Source organism: Euprymna scolopes, chromosome 7, assembly GCF_053919585.1.
Source record: "Euprymna scolopes isolate OS-2025 chromosome 7, ASM5391958v1, whole genome shotgun sequence".
In the NCBI taxonomy this organism is placed as follows: Eukaryota; Metazoa; Mollusca; class Cephalopoda; order Sepiida; family Sepiolidae; genus Euprymna; species Euprymna scolopes.
The window spans coordinates 167,526,956-167,549,392 of NC_136488.1; the positions used below are offsets into that span (position 1 = coordinate 167,526,956).

Here is a 22,437-nt window from a genome sequence, read left to right on the forward strand (position 1 = left end):
TTTGCTAGTATATATATATATATATATATATATATATATATATATATATATATATATATATATATATATATATATATATATATATATACATATTCAATATCAATTGTTTTGTCTTTATACTAAAACACCGACAACATTCCATTTCTTGCATTGTAATAGCTTTCTCCCACTTTCTTAAATATTTTTTCTTTAAAATATAATTATATTATATTGGACTCAATATATAGTAATAATTAAAAAAAAAATATTCGTGCGCCACTACCGATAATCGAAACCAAAACGTTAAGCTTACGATTTACTTTTTTCCTTTGACGTTAATATCTGAGCTATGAATACATGTTTACTGCAAAGCTAAAAATTAAAACATGAGCCAATAGTTATTTCGTCACGCATGCATATTCTTAATGCCGTCGTACGATCTTCACCTTGCAAATGTCATTTTCTTTTTAATTTTCACACTTTTGCATGGATTTTCCCGGGCTTAAACCCGAATATACAATTTCGCGTGATGTCGAATACCCTAGATATCAAGTTTCATTTCTCTAGACTAAAAATGACACAGTAGTTTGGTAGGCAACCTTTTCAAATAATATATATGTACGCATACATAAATATATATAAAAAGGGGTTTGCATTTACTATAGTATTTTACGCAAATCCTTCTTAAGTTTGCATTTACTATAGTATTTTACGTAAATCCTTCTTAAGTAATAGAAAAATCAAAGTTGTCCTCGACGGTCGTACATCCAAACAATATGACATAAATGCGAGAGTACCTCAGGGGTCTATCCTTGGACCTCTATTATTCCTGATATTCATAAACGACCTCCCTGATAAAATTGTTTCGGAGATGGGTATATTTGCCGATGACACCACTCTCTATAACAGATATGAGGGGAAAACAAATGAACACATATCCAAGGAAATGGCAGAAACACTAGCGGATGACCTCCAATCCGTAGTGGAATGGGGACAAAAATGGTTGGTCACATTCAATGCTGCTAAGACTAAGCTTGTTTCCTTCAATAACTACAAGAAACCTTCTCTACCACCAATAGCAATGGCCAAGAACACATTACCTGAAAGTACTTCTTTTAAACTCCTCGGCCTAACGTTGACAGGGAATATGAACTGGAATAGATACATTGAGAACATTGCCAAGGCTGCTGCAAGGAAGGGTGGCTCCCTCTACTGTGTTAGAAAACTACTTACGCCTGACAGTATCCTATACCTCTATAAGGCAACCATTCGCCCATGTATGGAGTGCTGTTGTCACATCTGGGCTTGTGCATCTGCTTCTTGTCTCTCGCTCCTGGACAGGGTTCAAAAGAGAGTCGCCAACCTGATAGGTCCTGAACTGTCATCTAGGCTTCAGCCTCTGTCCCATCGACGAGATGTTGCATCCCTCTGCCTGTTCTACAAATACTTCAATGGTGAATGCTCTGACGAACTGCAAACACTTGTACCTCCCCGACGTAACTACCCCCGACAAACCCGACAGGCTACTAAGTCTCATCCCTTTACAGTAGAGATCCCTAGGTGCAAGAAAGCCTTTTACTCCAATAGTTTCTTCCCCAGAACCTCGGGTCTTTGGAACTCCCTTCCGGGATTCTGCTTTCCCAACTGCAACGATATGCAGAAGTTCAAGTGTAATGTCAACAAACATCTTTCTACTCATCTCCCTTCATAATGACCCCGCTAATTAAGTCCCTGATAGTAGCCCCCTGCTTCAAAGTGGCACTGTGCCTTGTTTGGGGTGAAAATTGAATAAAAAAAATATTAAGCATGTCGAATATCTGCATGAATATAATTACACGTAATATTTAACTAAAGATGATCATCCTATGAGAAAACTAGAAAAACTAATAGAGAATTAAATAAAGTATACGTTTAAAAGAATCTGTAAATTAGCTAGATCGTTTGGCAGATAAATGCAATTCCACGAGCCATATATAATAAATTGTATTTTCTTTTTAAATAAATAGAAAATTATTTTTGATAATAATTACAAAAACATATAAGAGTAAAGATAAATATTATTATATTACTAGAGAACAATGGAAATAAATATATTTCTGAATGTTACAGATGGCGCAACACATTGAAAATTAAACGCATAGTTTTTGTAGTATTTTTAGGAAATCAGTTTGCCAATATTAATGTTACGTGAAATATTACTAACCCTAAAATAGTATATGTTCATTTGAGTCTTTTTAGTCAAATGATTATATAATTATATTCTTATGATATCTGTAAGTAATTAATCATTGTATTTTTTTTTATTAATGTCGTAATAATTTAACTTTGTTTATGTAAAATGTTCCCATAAGCTGTGTTCAATTTGATACTTTCTGGTTTTGTTAATATTTCAAATTTGATATTCTTACTAGTTAATCTCATCTGATTAAAACTAATTTTTTTTCCTATTATCAATATTTTATTATGTTGTTAGCTCATTATTAATATTTTTTATTCAATTTTCACCCCAAACAAGGCACAGTACGACTTTGAAGCAGGGGGCTACTATCAGGGACTTAATTAGCAGGGTCATTATGAAGGGAGATGAGTAAAAAGATGTTTGTTGACATTACACTTGAACTTCTGCATATCGTTGCAGTTGGGAAAGCAGAATCCCGGAAGGGAGTTCCAAAGACCTGCAGTTCTGAGCAAGAAACTATTGGAGTAAAAGGCTTTCTTGCACCTAAGGATCTCTACTGTAAAGGGATGAGACTTAATAGCTTGTCGGGTTTGTCGGGGGTAGTTACGTCGAGGAGGTACAAGTGTTTGCAGTTCGTCAGAGCATTCACCATTAAAGTATTTGTAGAACAGGCAGAGGGGTGCAACATCTCGTCGATGGGACAGAGGCTGAAGTCTAGATGACAGTTCAGGACCTATCAGGTTGGCGACTCTCTTTTGAACCCTGTCCAGGAGCGAGAGACAAGCAGCAGATGCACAAGCCCAGATGTGACAACAGTACTGCATACATAGGCGAATGGTTGCCTTATAGAGGTACAGGATACTGTCAGGCGTAAGTAGTTTTCTAGCACGGAAGAGGGAGCCACCCTCCCTTGCAGCAGCCTTGGCAATGCTCTCAATGTATTCCACTTCACGTTCCCTGTAAACATTATAATGTTGTTAGCTCATTATTGGTATTTTATAATGTTATTAGCTAACTATTGATTTTAATATGGTACTATGTACGGATTTCGTCACCTCGGGGTGTCTGAATTAATAAGTACATTTTAATATTCGGTAGATTTGAATATGTTTTTCTATAACAAGTAAAACTTCTCATGTTGAATAACTTGATTGAATATATACATTATAAGTATATATTTATTTACATATGTATATATATATATATATATATATATATATATATATATATATATATATAGCTTCCTTCCTTTTCCATTCCTCTTTGCCCCGTGCATGCTCATACTTTCACTACACCGATGAAGACTGAAGGATCGGTCGAAAATTATGTACTTATTAAAAGTTTTTAAATTTTTTTCATAATATTATTTTGTATTCCTGCACGTCACCAATTGAAAACGAATAAAGAATAGTTATAAGCTTTTTATACTTTTCGTATTCTTTTTTTATACATTTCCATTCATATATATATATATATATATATATATATATATATATATATATATATATATATATAAATGTAAATTTGGTTCGTTAAAAGTGAATGAAACCATATTTCTACGTTACCAATTTATTTGAAATTTTCAGACAACCCATCTTTAGAGTCGAGGGATGTTTTTATGTCATTAAAATAAATTTACCTCGCGAATTATAAAAATATATTAAATAAAATAAAAATATTTTTCGTAAATGCAGAACTATGTTGCATTTTATTTCCGGTTTGCAGGCAATTCACGACGATTTGACGATTTCGAATTTCGAATTAGAAATGTAATTCTGGGTTCGTTCGTTATCAATAAAACCATATTTGTACATTACCAATTTATTTGAAAGCTTCAGACAGTCTATAAATTAACATCCCAAATTATAAAAATATATAAAATAAAATAAAAATATTTTTCTTAAATGTGAACCTGTGGTCAAATTTTATTTCCGGTAGAATTCATGTGGGAATGATTTCACTACGATTTGACATGACAACATTTTCAGTGTTACATCGCCATTTTATTTCCGGTAGAAATTAGCCTTTCACTTATTGAGATAAGTATTGTTTGTATTAATTTTTATGATACTCATGCAGAGAGTGATCCGTGCTGAAATAATGTTATTATTTAAAAAGTCATTCTTAACATGGGGAGGGGAGGATGTTTTGTACCTATTCTGTCAATTACAATTGAATAATAAAAAAAGCATATCGTAAAACTTTAATTAAACGTGGAAATATGATTTAAAAAATAGCGCGGATCGCTCTCTGCATGAGTATCATTTTTATTTATTGCGGACTATTATTCTCATCTTTATTAGTTGTTGTTTCACGACTTTTTGGCCAACTATTCCTCTGGCCTTCATGAAAAGAAGTAAGTCCGTTTATAAATGTTCAGTAACTTTTTCCTTTTATTATTCTTAAAGAGTAAAACTTTTCTTATTCATGAAAAGAGTTAAGCCTACGTAAATAAATAAATGTTTGTACACGTGACAAATTATCAATAAATGGTTTAGTTACTTTTTAAAAAAAATTATTTATGAAAAGAGTTAACGTAAATAATGTTTGTAAAAGTGCGAAAGGCGACGTTGTACAACCATCACTCCCATGCTTATAGGTTTTTGGATTTTTTTTCACTGGATTATTATTGATTGGACACTAATTAAACAGATTATAAAAAAAATGAAATAAAACGACATTTGAAAGTGGTGCTCACTTTTTAGTTACAACGTTCTGATAAATCAGTCACCCATTTTGTAACCAATAAAAACGCGGTATATCAAAACCATAGAAAGTAATATGAGCCTCTACCGCATTTGTAAGTCAGAAATATATTTGTTTCTCAAAGAAAAAATAGATTGAACATGACTTTTTTTTAAAAGTATTATAAATTTCACTAACATGCTGGAGAAATGTTTAATAATTTGGTATTTTTATTAGATTAGGTCCACCTCCACAATTTTCCTTTCAATGACGACATTTATAGGTTTCCGAGTATGCTGAACACGCAAATCGCATTGAAATTTTGCGGAAATAAATAGTTGTATTATGCATTGTATTCTTTGTCGGCCATCTTTATACGTGCACACGCGCCATAAACAAATACATGCACGTAAAAAGATGGCCACCAAAGATTACAATGCATAATAAAACATTTTTTTATATCTTGATAACTACTTATTTCTGCAAAATTTCAATGCGATTTTCGTATTCAGCATAGTCGAAAACCATTTCAAGTCGTCATTTAAAAGAAAATTGTGGAGGTGGACCTAATCTAAAAATAAACCAATAATTTTTCATCCCGTACGCCTCCCAATACATTGCTTCGTCAACATGCGACCATTTTATATCTCCCGAAGACACTTCCGTATTTAGAAAAAAAAAAAATGTGTGGCCGATTTACCAGAATGTGGTAACTAAAAAGTGAGTACCCCTTTCAAATGTTGAAATAATTTTTTTTTTCAATTTTTTTTCATAATCTGGTTAGTGTTCAATCAATAATAATCCAGTGAAAAAAATTCAAAAAACCTATCAGTATAGAAACTCCACCACGTAAGTACATAAATAAAAAATGTTACGTGCGCATGCGTTAGCCTTGACTAGGGGGCTACTAAGGGAACGACCATTAAATAATTCTGCGGGTCGCCATGGAAATCAACGCCCAAGGAGTACCAAAATAGTTTTCATGATCTGAAGAAATTTTTTTTCGAAAAGTGGGTGATCACTTTTCCATGTAAATTTAACTTAAAATGAGCACCCACTTTCTGGCCACCTGAGGAAGGGGGCATTTATTTTCGTGTTTATTGGCTTAAAGATTTTTGGACACGGCAGTTTGGTACGCGAATGCATATTTAATAGTTTTCGTTTATGCTCACGCATAGCATAAACAAAGGCTACGTCTGTTAAATGGAAAATAGTCCCAGAGTTCAGGGGTTAATACCATGCAAAAGAAATCAAACAAAAGACTTTTTAGCCAAGAACACACAAAAAAAAGAAAAAAATAGCATCCATTTTTTTTCTATCGAATTCATTTGCTGTTTTTTTGAAAACTATTTTCCCCCGGATTTTTGATATAATTTTCCATTAAGGGCCGTGCGTCTCACGTTCGTAAATAACACATTTTTTTTTGTAGATTTTGGTGTGCTAAAAACGAATCTGCAAACCGTTTCCGTCGCAAAAAATAGTTTTTATAATATGAAGAAATTACTTTTTCGAAAAAGCGGCGATCACTTTTCCATGTAAATTTAACTTAAAATGAGCACCCACTTTCTAGCCACCGGAGAGAGGGGGGATTTTTTCCCATGTTTATTAGCTAAACAGCTTTCGTTTATGTTCACGCATAGCGTAAATGAAGGCTACGGCTGTGAAATGGAAAATAGTCCCAGAGTTCAGGGGTTATTACCATGCAAAAGAAATCAAACAGAAAACTTTTTAGCCAAGAAACACAGAAAAATGCCCCTCTCTCAGGTGGCCAGAAAGTGGGTGCTCATTGTAAGTTAAATTTAGATTGAAAAGTGATCACCCATTTTTCGAAAAAGTAATTTCATGAATATCATGAAAACTTTCTTTTTGCTACGGAAACGGTTTGCAGATTCGTTTTTAGCACACCGAAATCTACAATAAAATATTTCGTTATATATGAACGTGAAACGGGCCTTAAAGTAAAATAATACCGGATTTTTTGGAGCAGATTTGCCGTTTAGTTGTACAAATATCCTCAAACCAGGTAATCACTAAAAGGGACTTTTAAAAGTCGTCACCTGTATCGAGCAAAAGTTTAAAACCACCGATTATATGCCAGCCTACGTCATGGTAACATATATTGAGTGAGTTCCTAACAGTATTTTGTATAGTTTTTTAGTTTAAACTCTTTTTCTCAAAATTTCCCCAAACTTAACGTGTTCGATACAGTCTGCCGCCATTTGTATTTTTCAGATATACCGATAAACATTGAATGTTTTTGAACCGATTATACATTACATAAAAACACTAAAATCTTATCTAGTTAGGTAGAACATTTACTTTTCTTGCCTTTGATAACATTTATTTGTTATATATTTATTTTTTGACAACTTCTTTGTATCTGTGTTTAGTAATGCAAACCCTTTTCATTTAATGTAACGTTTAGTCGGCTCGAAAAACAGTGTTTATCGGGGTATTTGAAAGCTACAAATGGTGGTGGACACTGTTGATTACTTTAAGTTAGAGAAAGTGAGTTAAAACTAAAAAACTATAAAAAATACTGTCAGAAACCCACCGATTATGCCAGCCTATGTCATGGTAACATATAATCGGTGAGTTTCAGACACTGTTTTGTATAGTTTTTAGTTTTCAACTTACTTTCCCAAACTTAACGTATTCAACAGAGTCCGCGACCATTTCTGTTTTTTGAGCCGATTAAATATTTTACATTACATAAAAACACTAAACAATTATCCAATTACGTAGAAACGTAAATTACCTTACCTTTGCTTTCATTTATTTGTTTTTGGACAACTTTTTCGAATCTGTGTATAGTAACCCCCTCCCCCCACCACCAACCAAATATTAATTACTAACTCACATTTTTGTAAAACAACAACAACAAAAAAAAACATTTAGCGTTTCAACATTTTTGCTATGTTCGGCTTCATCCACTGATTGTTGGTCAAGTCCAAACCATGAATGACTGACACAAACCCCCCAGGATCCAGATCAAATTCTGCAAGAGTACCATTTTTTTCATTTTCGCCTTCTTTTTCACTTTTTGCAGTGGATTGCTGTACTAATATAAGAAACATGCATTTTCTGTTTTTATTAAATTTTTCCATTACACCAAATTGAGCCACTGCAACGCGTGGCAGGGTACAGCTTGTATATATATATATATATATATATATATATATATATATATATATATATATATACACACACGAGGGTCGTTCTAAAAGTAATGTATCATTAGTGAAACCATTTAAACGAGCGACGTTTTGTGCTCTACAATTTATTTTTCCACATAGCAACCACCATTCTCAATACACTTTTGCCAGGAATTTAGTGACACATCTCTGCCTCTGACATACATTCACGTGAGAGGCTGTTTTCTTAGAATTTGACATCGTCAGTATTTGCAACAGAGAAATGTAAAACTTTAGGCTATGAATGCATAAGTTGTCATATACACAATGCAATTGCAATCCCATTCTGCTCCATGCTGGTAGAATAAAAATAGGAGGCATTACTTTTGGTACAACCCCACGGGCATATAATATATATATATATATATATATATATATATATATATATATATATATATATATATATAAGTAATATTGTGAAGATTAATCGGCATTTTAACTAGGAATCGAAAAAAATCGGAAGTTTTTTTGGGGGGTATTGGAATCGGAAAAAATTGTGCCTATTTTCCGATTCCCAAAAAGAGTGTTTTAATTCTTTTTTATTTTAACTTAATTTTCTGCGGTCGATATAACTAATAAAATGAAAATATTATTTTTTTTTTGTATTTTTACATTAATGATACATGTTTACAGACATTACGTTATATTTTCCAGTAATCTGAACCCCTACGCTAAAAAAAAATGTCTATATTTTAAAATGCAAATAGAAATCAGAAACATTAATTGTACCTATTTACTATGCCTCCCCACGGGACAGAGTTAGACACCAGGGTCGTTTTTAAACGTGGAGAAAAGGTACAAAAATAAAAATTGTCTCAGTCGTGAAGGATTTCTCCTCCATCGAAAGAGAACAAGAAATAGAAGTGCAGCATCTGAAGAACAGATGGTATTTATTTGCCCCCCCCACCGAGCAAATTAGGCACAAGGCCAATTTTTAATGTGAGGAGTGAAGGGGAGGGGAGGGGAAAAGGGGACCAGCTCCCGAGAGGTGGGAAATGGGAGTTGGTTAAAGGTCAGGCATGTGGGGTTGCCCCCACATCTGGTCTTTGCTAGTCATAGCTAGTCCTAGCTAGTCATAGCTTGCAGCATCTGAAGAACAGATGGTATTTATTTGCTCCCCCACTGAGCAAATTAGGCACAAGGCCGTTTTTAATGTGAGGTAAAAACCAGCTCCCCTACAAGTAGGCAAAAAGGGGGCACTCTGGGTACCAAAAATAATAATTGTCCCAGTATAGAGGGTTTCCCCTCAATTGACTGGTACAAATTATCTTAAGTGTAGTATCTGCCGGAACAGATGGTATTTATTTGCTCCCCCACTGAGCAAATTAGGCACAAGGCCGTTTTTAATGTGAGGTAAAAACCAGCTCCCCTAAAAGGGGTCACTCTGGTTACCAAAAATAATAATTGTCCCAGTATAGAGGGTTTCCCCTCCATTGACTGGTACAAATTATCTTAAGTGCAGTATCTGCCGGAACTGATGGTATTTATTTGCTCCCCCACTGAGCAAATTAGGCACAAGGCCGTTTTTAATGTGAGGTAAAAACCAGCTCCCCTAAAAGTAGGCAAAAAGGGGGCACTCTGGTTACCAAAAATAATAATTGTCCCAGTATAGAGGGTTTCCCCTCCATTGACTGGTACAAATTATCTTAAGTGCAGTATCTGCCGGAACAGATGGTGTTTATTTGCTCCCCCACTGAGCAAATTAGGCACAAGGCCGTTTTTAATGTGAGGTAAAAACCAGCTCCCCTAAAAGTAGGCAAAAAGGGGGCACTCTGGTTACCAAAAATAATAATTGTCCCAGTATAGAGGGTTTCCCCTCCATTGACTGGTACAAATTATCTTAAGTGCAGCATCTGCCGGAACAGATGGTATTTATTTGCTCCCCCACTGAGCAAATTAGGCACAAGGCCGTTTTTAATGTGAGGTAAAAACCAGCTCCCCTAAAAGGGGTCACTCTGGTTACCAAAAATAATAATTGTCCCAGTATAGAGGGTTTCCCCTCCATTGACTGGTACAACTTATCTTAAGTGCAGTATCTGCCGGAACAGATGGTATTTATTTGCTCCCCCACTGAGCAAATTAGGCACAAGGCCGTTTTTAATGTGAGGCAAAAACCAGCTCCCCCAAAAGTAGGCGAAAAGGGGGCACTCTGGTTAACAAAAATAATAATTGTCCCAGTATAGAGGGCTTCCCCTCCATTGACTGGCACAAACTATCCTAAGTGCAGCATCTGCCGGAACAGATGGTATTTATTTGCTCCCCCACCTAGCAAATTAGGCACAAGGCCAATTTTTAATGTGAGGAGTGAAGGGAGGGGGAAGGGAAAAAGGGGACCAGCTCCCGAGAGGTGGGAAATGGGAGCTGGTTAAAGGTCAGGCATGTGGGGTTGCCCCCACATCTTGTCTTTGCTAGTCATAGCTAGTCATAGCTTGCAGAGTCTGCCGGAACAGATGGTATTTATTTGCTCCCCCACTGAGCAAATTAGGCACAAGGCCGTTTTTAATGTGAGGTAAAAACCAGCTCCCCTAAAAGTAGGCAAAAAGGGGGCACTCTGGTTACCAAAAATAATAATTGTCCCAGTATAGAGGGTTTCCCCTCCATTGACTGGTACAAATTATCTTAAGTGCAGTATCTGCCGGAACAGATGGTGTTTATTTGCTCCCCCACTGAGCAAATTAGGCACAAGGCCGTTTTTAATGTGAGGTAAAAACCAGCTCCCCTAAAAGTAGGCAAAAAGGGGGCACTCTGGTTACCAAAAATAATAATTGTCCCAGTATAGAGGGTTTCCCCTCCATTGACTGGTACAAATTATCTTAAGTGCAGCATCTGCCGGAACAGATGGTGTTTATTTGCTCCCCCACTGAGCAAATTAGGCACAAGGCCGTTTTTAATGTGAGGTAAAAACCAGCTCCCCTAAAAGGGGTCACTCTGGTTACCAAAAATAATAATTGTCCCAGTATAGAGGGTTTCCCCTCCATTGACTGGTACAAATTATCTTAAGTGCAGTATCTGCCGGAACAGATGGAATTTATTTGCTCCCCCACTGAGCAAATTAGGCACAAGGCCGTTTTTAATGTGAGGTAAAAACCAGCTCCCCTAAAAGTAGGCAAAAAGGGGTCACTCTGGTTACCAAAAATAATAATTGTCCCAGTATAGAGGGTTTTTATTTAAATGCTGCCCACATCAGCATTATGTGGCACAAGGCCGGAAAGTGGGAACCCCGCAGGCTCCCCTAAAGGAGGGGCACTCCTGCAATTTTAAAAATTGCCTGAGTAACCCCGTCGGCATTCCCCGGTCGGGGCGCCTCAGGCAGCAAGCAATAAACTTGCCCCACCGGAAAGCCCGGTGGCAAGGCCTGGGAGGGTGGACCTCCTAGGTATTACCCAGGTGGTTCCCAGTATAGAGGGTTTCCCCTCCATTGACTGGTACAAATTATCTTAAGTGCAGTATCTGCCGGAACAGATGGTATTTATTTGCTCCCCCACTGAGCAAATTAGGCACAAGGCCGTTTTTAATGTGAGGTAAAAACCAGCTCCCCTTAAAGGGGGCACTCTGGTTACCAAAAATAATAATTGTCCCAGTATAGAGGGTTTCCCCTCCACTGACTGGTACAAACTATCCTAAGTGCAGCATCTGCCGGACAGATGGTATTTATTTGCTCCCCCACTGAGCAAATTAGGCACAAGGCCGTTTTTAATGTGAGGTAAAAACCAGCTCCCCTAAAAGTAGGCAAAAAGGGGGCACTCTGGTTACCAAAAATAATAATTGTCCCAGTATAGAGGGTTTCCCCTCCATTGACTGGTACAAATTATCTTAAGTGCAGCATCTGCCGGAACAGATGGTGTTTATTTGCTCCCCCACTGAGCAAATTAGGCACAAGGCCGTTTTTAATGTGAGGTAAAAACCAGCTCCCCTAAAAGGGGTCACTCTGGTTACCAAAAATAATAATTGTCCCAGTATAGAGGGTTTCCCCTCCATTGACTGGTACAAATTATCTTAAGTGCAGTATCTGCCGGAACAGATGGTATTTATTTGCTCCCCCACTGAGCAAATTAGGCACAAGGCCGTTTTTAATGTGAGGTAAAAACCAGCTCCCCTAAAAGTAGGCAAAAAGGGGTCACTCTGGTTACCAAAAATAATAATTGTCCCAGTATAGAGGGTTTTTATTTAAATGCTGCCCACATCAGCATTATGTGGCACAAGGCCGGAAAGTGGGAACCCCGCAGGCTCCCCTAAAGGAGGGGCACTCCTGCAATTTTAAAAATTGCCTGAGTAACCCCGTCGGCATTCCCCGGTCGGGGCGCCTCAGGCAGCAAGCAATAAACTTGCCCCACCGGAAAGCCCGGTGGCAAGGCCTGGGAGGGTGGTCCTCCTAGGTATTACCCAGGCGGTTCCCAGTATAGAGGGTTTCCCCTCCATTGACTGGTACAAATTATCTTAAGTGCAGTATCTGCCGGACAGATGGTATTTATTTGCTCCCCCACTGAGCAAATTAGGCACAAGGCCGTTTTTAATGTGAGGTAAAAACCAGCTCCCCTTAAAGGGGGCACTCTGGTTACCAAAAATAATAATTGTCCCAGTATAGAGGGTTTCCCCTCCACTGACTGGTACAAACTATCCTAAGTGCAGCATCTGCCGGACAGATGGTATTTATTTGCTCCCCCACTGAGCAAATTAGGCACAAGGCCGTTTTTAATGTGAGGTAAAAACCAGCTCCCCTAAAAGGGGTCACTCTGGTTACCAAAAATAATAATTGTCCCAGTATAGAGGGTTTCCCCTCCATTGACTGGTACAAATTATCTTAAGTGCAGCATCTGCCGGACAGATACTACACTTTGATCTCGGCCAAAAAGCCAAGCGGAACTGGAAATTTCAACCAAAATCGTAATTGCAATAATGTAATAGCGCAAATCCTGCTTCACTACAGAATCCCGAAAACGACACTCTTACAAGAGGTGCCCATTGTCTCTCGAAGCCGATGTAGTTTTATAGAAATGCACTTGGCTGAAGAATGCCTTTGAGAATGAAGCAGAACTGATTTTTTGGATTGATCAATTGTCATAAGTATATTTCAATAGAAACGGCATAATTTTTTAACTTCCTGTTTGCTCGAATACTTTCATCGCTATCTAAATTTTGAAAATCCGGCTATCCTGACTTCATAAATAACTTTAATCACATAAATTTAAATGTTAATTCTAGATAACCGATGGGAATAACGCCATGCTGAAATGCTTAGGCTGACTTTTATCACTGCGCTTTTGTCTCGTGACCAGTAGTAATTATCATTCCAGCATTGATGATTACAAAAGCATGAACTCTAGTTACTTTAGGTTTAAAAATAGTAATTAGGAAAAATAATATTTATATGTATATATGTGTGTGTGTGTGTGTGAGGACACTTCTCAACCTATATACTCAACGAATGTTCCATCTCCAGATTTGAAATTCGGTATATATGGTATTCAGACATGTAAAAAAATTTAATCCGTTTTCATCTGGTAAAAAGAGCTGCTTAGGGTTCAAAATGACGACTGCGCATGCGCTAATCGTTCGCATTATGTGAAGAATAAAACGGTTTGGAAACACCTTTTGGCGATCGTATTTAGTTGAGCTAATTTTTATTGCACTTGATTTTTTATCTTTAGATTTTTTTTTTCGGTCTCGGCTCGAGCATCATTTTTATACTTATAAAAATGAACTGTTTAGAAAAACCAATACTTGCATGCACATTTCCGTTTTTTTACTACCGAGCAGCACCGAGTAATCTTCTATAAGATATCTATAAAGATGAAAATGTGTGTGTGTGTGCGTGTGTGTGTGTATTAGTGTATGTACTCAACGAATTTTTTATCTACAGATTTGAAATTGAGCAATAGAGCATTAGGACATGTAGAAACTTTTTAAATTAAGCGGTTAAAATTGAAAATTGGTACGTGAGGATGGGGGGATCATCGGATTTATCTATTTGTCAACCGTTTCACGAATGCGCATGCGGGTATAGTTTACATTACTGATTACTAGGGCTATGGCAACAGAATATTCTTTTCATTGTTTCGACTCTCAAATATATATTCAACACAGTTAGACAAAGTTAATCAACCGAGAACCACATCACTCTGTATAAAAGCATATTAGAAACAATGAAAAGAATATGCTGTTGTCATAGCCCTACTGATTACTTATGTTACAAATAAGTAGGTTTGAAAACAATTTTTAAAGATCGAGTTCAGGTGGCCAAATGATTATCGTACTTGATTCAGTCTTTAAGTTTTGGTTTTGATATCAGGTCGAGTATTTTTTTTTATTTACAAGAAGTGAACTTTTTTTTTTTTACACAGTGATCACCACTTATCAAGGCCCGGAAGCCACTCAGGGATAAGGGTTATTGCAAGTACATTACGTTAGTGTGGAGATTTGATGAAATGTTTAATTAAGGGGGCGGTTCATTAGGAATTTGTTAACATTGGACTTGAAGACATCCAAGTTGTAGTCCGGAGGGAAGCAGGCAGACGGAACAGAGTTCCACAGGCGTGCAGTTCTAAGAAAGAAACTTTGTTCATGGAATCCGCGTTTTGATTTAGGCACAGATATAGAGTGGGGGAAATTTTTCACAGTGGATTCAGCTAGAGGAGTGTTTTTCGTGAAAGATTGGCGAGGGGGGACCAGAGATTGGAGTTCAGACGAGCACATGCCATAGAAATAACGATAAAACAAGGATAGGCTCCTAACGTCTCATCTGTGGGAGAGAGGTTGCAGGGTAGAGAAAAGGGTACCCCCCACTAAGCCACGAAGTCTATTTTGTACTCTGTCAAGGCAGGATAGGCTGTTTTTAGCAGCTCCTGCCCAGATATGGCAACAGTATTCCATCCTTGGACGTAATTGGCTTTTATATAGATAGAGAATTGCATCAGTAGTGAGATATCTTCTGGGGCGGTAGAAGGATCCCACCATCTTTCCAGCGACCTTGGCAACAGACTTGATGTACGTGTTCCATTTCAACTGTTTAGAAAATAAAAACATAATACTCGCATGTGCATATCTCAGTTTTTGTATGAATTAAAATATAATATTTATGCATATTTTATGACCGAGCAACGCCGAGCAGCCTGTTAGTATACATATAATCTTTGTATTTATTTTAATTTGGAAATCTGACCAAATGCAAGAAAGAAATAAAAAAAACTATGACTAACACCAAAGAATGATGACATCACAACACAACTAGAACCCATAATTCCTGATTATGCGTTTTCTACTTTTGTATGATTATTTGAAATTTGAAAATAATAAAAAAAAAACAAATAAACAAAATAAATAAACAAAATATCGGCGTTCGTGATCATACGACATCTATATGTATTACAAAAAATTCCCTATGCAAAAATCGCACATACTTTTCTGAAGAAATTCTAACAAACCAATATTGATGTTGGCTTTCTGTGTTTTACAGTAATATGTGCGTTCGCCACACACATTCATAAACACAACAGAAAACGTTGTCTTACTGCATTTAATGTTATTTTCTTTATCATTATACTAGCAGGACCTGTGAAAATTCCACAGGGGACTCTTTTATATGAATTATATTGATGTTGGATTCTGTGACGGTTCAACGTAGATGGAGACACCCTGATATTATTGTAGCTCTTTTGTTAAAACTGCAAAAGTATGTATCTAAACTAGTAGGGACAACCGACAAACTCAGGTCATAAAATACACTTAAATACGATATTTTAATTTGTGCAGATTTCGTATATATTATTATAGTAATTTTCTATCGATTCTTATATATTATATAGTTGGGATATCAAAATAAAAACATATATCCATATGACGTGAGTGCATCATTTTGAATTGAAACCAAAACCAAAATGTAAGAATATATATATATATATATATATATATATATATATATATATATATATATATATATATATATATATATATATATATATATAACTAAGTTCCTTCAGCTATAATTTAAACCGAAACATAACTTATGTAGAATGCTTGGTAAAATTATATATATAAAAAATAGATGACTTGAGTCCCATCAGCTATAATTGGAATCGAAACCAAAACTTATAAAGAATTTATTTCAAGAAATGGAAGTCATAACAATTAAACGACAATCACTCGGAAGTAAAAAGATGTAAGCGTGACACACAAAACAAAACACACGCCATTGTATTAATATATATATATATGCATAAATTTTATTAAAAGAATGCAAATTGTACTGTGTGGTACTGGTTTGTTTGTAGGGACGACCTGCGTTTTCCTACATATACGTCAACTAGTATACAGGTATTGGATGGTATACTAATACTAGGATCGCTAGAGGAATGCCACGTATTAAAAAAAATGTACGCGGTAAAAATAAAACGATAGTTTTAGTTATAGGGCGTTAAGATTTTAAAAAGCACGTGAAACAAGTTTCCAGCTTACTTCAGACTTAGTTGTGCAAACAAGTGCAAACAAACTGCCAAGTTCCATCAAGTGATGACCGTGACTCCACAATCATTATTGTTACGTTTTCTAAAAGTTTTAAGCATATTATTCTCTTATACAAACCCTATATACCATTCGGCCAGTCATACCCACACATATACAAACACATACACAAGCACACAGACATGCACAAACACACACATGCCTGTGTGTTTACACGTACTCCTACTTACATAAATAAGGCTAATATGAGAGATAGATTACATATAGATTAAAAAATATACATAAATAAATATATATACGTATATATATGTGTACATTTAAATATATATAAATATACATATATGCATATATATATAAATGAATAAATATATGTATATATATATATATATATATATAATCATCCATACAGAACTGTTTCGCTGTATCACAGCTTATCAGTGCGGCTAGACAGGAAACTGTCTCACGCCATATACTAGCAGTTCAGCCCGGTTTTGCTCGGGCTTTATATACTGTTCATAACTAGTAGAAGGCGGTAGAATGCAGAGGTAACGGAAAGACACAAACTGAGGCAGGTGAAATTACAAATACATGTGTATGTATGATTTGTATTAATAAAACATATTTCATTTAAATATATATATATATATATATATATATATTTAATATGAATAATATCTTTTATTACAGACACCGATGTTTCATGCTTATGCAACCATTTGTGCACGAAGTGATAATTATTGCTAGTCGCGGGACATGAACCTAGTCAATAAAGGCAACCTTGCAGAATAGTATTCTTACACTCGATAATCAAGAATGAACAGTGAAATGAAACGGAATTAAGTAACTTTCGAAGCCGTCTAAACAAGCTTGTCATAATTCAGACAGTGATGAAAGTATTCTAACAAACTTTTAACAAGCTTTTGAATGATGCACGCAACCAAATGAAGGCCTTAGTCTCTCTTCACAAATAAGTTTCAACTTCAATTTTATTTTAAGAGATTTAAAAGAAAATTTCTTAAAAAATAGAAATACTTTTCTTATACCTACAGACACTCATATTTCAGGCTTACTTTCTTTCTTCTCCGTCTCTCTCTCTCTCTATCTATCTCTATCTCTGTATATATATTTATATAATATATATATGTAAATAACACACATGCTATCTTATTAATATATATATATATATATATATATATATATATATATAAAGGGGCTTAGAACAGTAGTCTAGAGCAGAGTGTATTTTAATGTGATAGTAAAATTACTAATTTAATTAAAATACAAGAAAAGAACAGTGCTCGTTCACATTACATTACTATATATATATATATATATATATATATATATATATATATATATATATATATAAACAGATGATTAATAAAACATGTTAAAAAACATCTTGAAAAACAGTTGAAACATATTTAATTTTAAAAAGGAAGCACAAGATAAGTGGATAGTCGTTAATCCGCTGAGTTTCGAAGAAACACTCTGCTTCTCATCAGAGGGCAGGAATTAGCAAAATGCGGGATCGGATTTTGCATGTAAAAGTATTTAATGAAACCACAAGTAAGTCACAGATCTTACTTGGTTAAAAAAAAGGGTGAGGTAAGGGGAATAGGAGGTAAAAGAAAAAATGATAAAAAGATTTAACATGAATAGATAGTCCGGTGAAGGGTAAAAAATCTAAGAATGGTAAAATCCAAAACGGTCGAATTTAAAACTTAAGCATATTATAAGCTCTATTTCCTTTTCGGTTTTATTAAGCTTTTACATCTGGTTGAAATTACTTTACTTGTAAATATCAACTCTTTAATATTTATAATATATTTTAAGTTTGCCATTTTGATTACCTTCGTTCACTTATTGTAATTTATATATATATATATATATATATATATATATATATATATATATATATATATATATATATATATATATAGTAAATTATAAAATATATGTGGGGATTAAGCTATACTGAATATTCCGCGTTTCATCCACTCCTAGGACACTTCAGCGCATAAGTCTGAAGAGTCCTAGAGTGGATGAAACGCGGAATATTCAATGTAGCTTAATCGCAATCTATATTTTATAACTTACTAGCTAGCTCTACCTACGTATTGAGCACTTTTGAAGTAAATACTTAAAGTTTACGCATAAATGTATACTTTCGTATATTAATTTTATGTGAGTAAATGAAGTAGTTATATATATATATATATATATATATATATATATATATATATATATATATATATATTCCATACGTTTTTGTTTCGGTTTCGATTCAAGATGATTTACCCAATGTAAAGTTCGGTAAATATAGGTAATGATATTTATATAGTAAGTCCCACTCAAATAAAGCCCAATACAACCTTTCTATCCGTTTCCTTTCTAATAATATAATGAATATATATATATATATATATATATATATATATATATAATGAATATATATGTATATATATAATGAATATATATATATATAATGAATATATATATATAATGAATATATATACATATATATATGCATACATATATATACATATATATATAGATACATACATATATATACATATATATATGCATACATATATATACATATATATATAGATACATACATATATATATACATACATATATATATGTACATATATACATATATATACATACATATATACACATATATAAATACACACGTACAGATGCACACACACATACACACACATATATAGATATATGAACAATAAATATATATGCATACACATATATATACATATATATATAGATACATACATATATATAGGTACATACATATATATAGATACATATATATACATGCATATATATACATATATATAAATACACACACACACACACATACATATATATATATATATATATATATATATATATATATATATATAATTTCACGTTAATATTTTCCAGAGGTGAAGCAACGATTAATATTTTAATGATGTTTATAGAAGAGTTCTCAATATCGGAGTAGAGGAAAGTATACTTTTTATTTGTTCTACATAAGCATTTGCATGTCCGTAATTAAGTTCTTGTTTTAATACGGACTTCACTTTTGTATGACTAATATCGTCTGGAAGAGTGCCTTGTTATTTGTAACTGGCTGATCAAAACTCAGGAAAGTGAAGCAACATATAAATAGTTATGTAAAACAAACGAAAAAACTATATATATATATTATATTTTGTATATATATATTATATTTTGTGTGTGTATATATATATATATATATATAATATTATATTTTGTATACATACAGTTGTTAGATGAGATAAGTAATTGGTACCGTCGGTTTCAAGCCAGATAATTACGACCATTTTAGATATCTATATCCAGCTCTCATATATATATATATATATATATATATATATATATATATATATATATATATATATATATATATAAGTTTCGACAACGCAATTAAGAAATAGCAGCATCTGGGGATTGGCTTCTACAATGTTTTTCATCCTCTGTTTACACATTTACACACACGCACACACACATACGCACACATGCACATACGTATTATATGCAGTATATTATGCGTGTGTATTTGTTTGCTAAGTGTTCTCAACTCGACATATGTGCATGGTTTGTATTTTCTTTCCGTTTCACTCATCAAAAAAAAAAATTATATACACAAATGAATGTATACACATGCATACATGTATATTTATGAGTGCACATAGCATTTTACTTCGAAAGAATGAAACGTAAAAATGTTTTCAGCATGCACATAGGCACAAGACACAACAGATAAAAACACATACATATATATACACACACAAATATATAAGTGTGTGTATATATATATATATATATATATATATATATGTGTGTGTGTGTGTGTGTGTGTCTGTGTGTGTGTATATATGAAAATTTTAGAAATATTCTTACGTGATAATAGAGGGATACAACAAATAAAAACTGAAAGTATATGTTCATCAATGTTTCGTCTTAATTTCAAGATTTCCTCGGGATGATTGAATTGAACTAATACTACCGCAATATTTGAAAATACATTTTTCATCTTTAAATCTTAAGTAGATGTGTATACATGCATATATATATATATATATATATATATATATATATATATATATATATATATATATATATATATATATATGCTTATCAAGACCAGAAGACCACTGGAGGATAAAGGTCAGTAAGTGTACCGTACTCACCGGAAAAACAGCGTAGTAATCGTTAGTAGTGGTAATTTTATTTAATTTTATTATTTTAAGGGACGGTTCGGCAAAAACTTGTTTATATTGGACTTGACGGCGATCAGATAGTAGTCAGCTGGAAAAGTGGCCCGCGTGACGGAGGTGTGTGCGTGGTCATTGTGTATGCATGTTTATATCAAAGGTTTCAATGTTATAGCTGGTATAATGCAGCGAGTAATACCTAACTTCAAATGCCCCGTAAAGACAATCGGCCAGTGTTATTTCATTTGTTGCTGAATCCAGATTTATATCATAATCGATGTAAGCTGAATTTCACAGAACTCGCAGATTTTATTTAATTTTATTCTATCATACATTTTTACTGATAGCTTTCTGCTTATGAAGTCTTCGGAGCTACTCGAGGATAAGCTTTAAAACGATTGTCTGTCAGATGACGATTGCTGCAATTTTAATATTAGAAAAATATGTAGTATATGCAGGAATTAAGAGAAGTTGACAATAATATTTGTTTATATTAGACTTGAAGACAACCATTTAATCTATATAGTACACGTATATAAAATTCGAAACAATACACAATTTTATCAGAAAACACCAACAGTAATAAACAAGTGAAAAAATAACATACAAAAGTATGTCAGACATCAAAACTAAAATAGATAAACAACTTCCTGATGAACTGCTCCTTTAAGTAAGACACTTTATCAAATCTCCAATACTAACGATTACTGCGATACTATCCCATTGATTACTGTACACACGATAACTCTTATCCCCGAGTGGCTTCCGGGCCTTAGATAAGTGGTGACTTCCATGTAAAAAAAAAAAAACGAAAATCAAAAAATAAATAAAAAAAAGTAAAAACAATGTAACACAATTTTTTTTATATGAATCTACAAACTTGACTCACCTGTCTCTCATATGTCCGCCGTACGGATTCCTTTAATATAGCGCTACTCAGGTGTGTCCAGGCATGAGACACGCATGTGTGCGTGTGTGTGTCAATAGCTTTTTTCTCTCCTAGCAACTGGCATGCAGAAACGCCTCGTTACTTGTGGAGAAACGCTATTTTTTTATGGTAGTATCTAGTCGACTCCAAACACAATCTTTTATACAAACGTGCGTCGGTGATACGTTTCTCGTCCGTTATTTAATCCAATTCCAAAGTTTTCATAGTAGACATGGAGGAACATTTTAGTAAGTTAAAAAAATAATAACAAAGCCCCGGGTCTTGTACTGATAACGTTATACGATCGACCTCCCGAAATGTCTGGAGCGAACAATGCGCTGAAAGCGAAACTGCTTTAATATAAGTCAGTTTATTTTTGGTTTACATTTCACTAACTTTAGAGGATGACATAAAATATTTTCTATTCGCTTCTTTACTTGTTTACTTGAAGCGGCAAAACCATGTTTCTGTTTTAAAAAGAAGGAATCAAAATTTTCAGATGTTTTCGACTATCATCTGTAATGAATGTATCATATGGGACAGATTACTTGATATATATATATATATATATATATATATATATATATATTTATATATATATATATGTATGTCTATATATATATGTCTCTCTCTCTATATATAATTATTTACTATATATATATATATATATATATATATATATTAAGAGAAGTATGGGTATAACTATATATACATGGGGAGAACACTACCAAGTTAAAAATTTTTAGTAAGTATTGTAAAAAAAAGTAA

General features: G+C 34.0%; 1 protein-coding gene across 1 annotated transcript in view; it reads right to left on the reverse strand.

Moving 5' to 3' along the window:
- The window catches only part of LOC145280132 (sex peptide receptor-like), a 636,688-nt gene extending 614,493 nt beyond the window's left edge, over positions 1-22,195 (reverse strand). The window contains exon 1 of the mRNA XM_080131899.1: positions 21,631-22,195. The gene's annotated coding sequence lies outside the window, so the exon portion shown is untranslated. The remainder of the gene's footprint in view (positions 1-21,630) is intronic.
- Between the last annotated feature and the right edge of the window lie 242 nt (positions 22,196-22,437).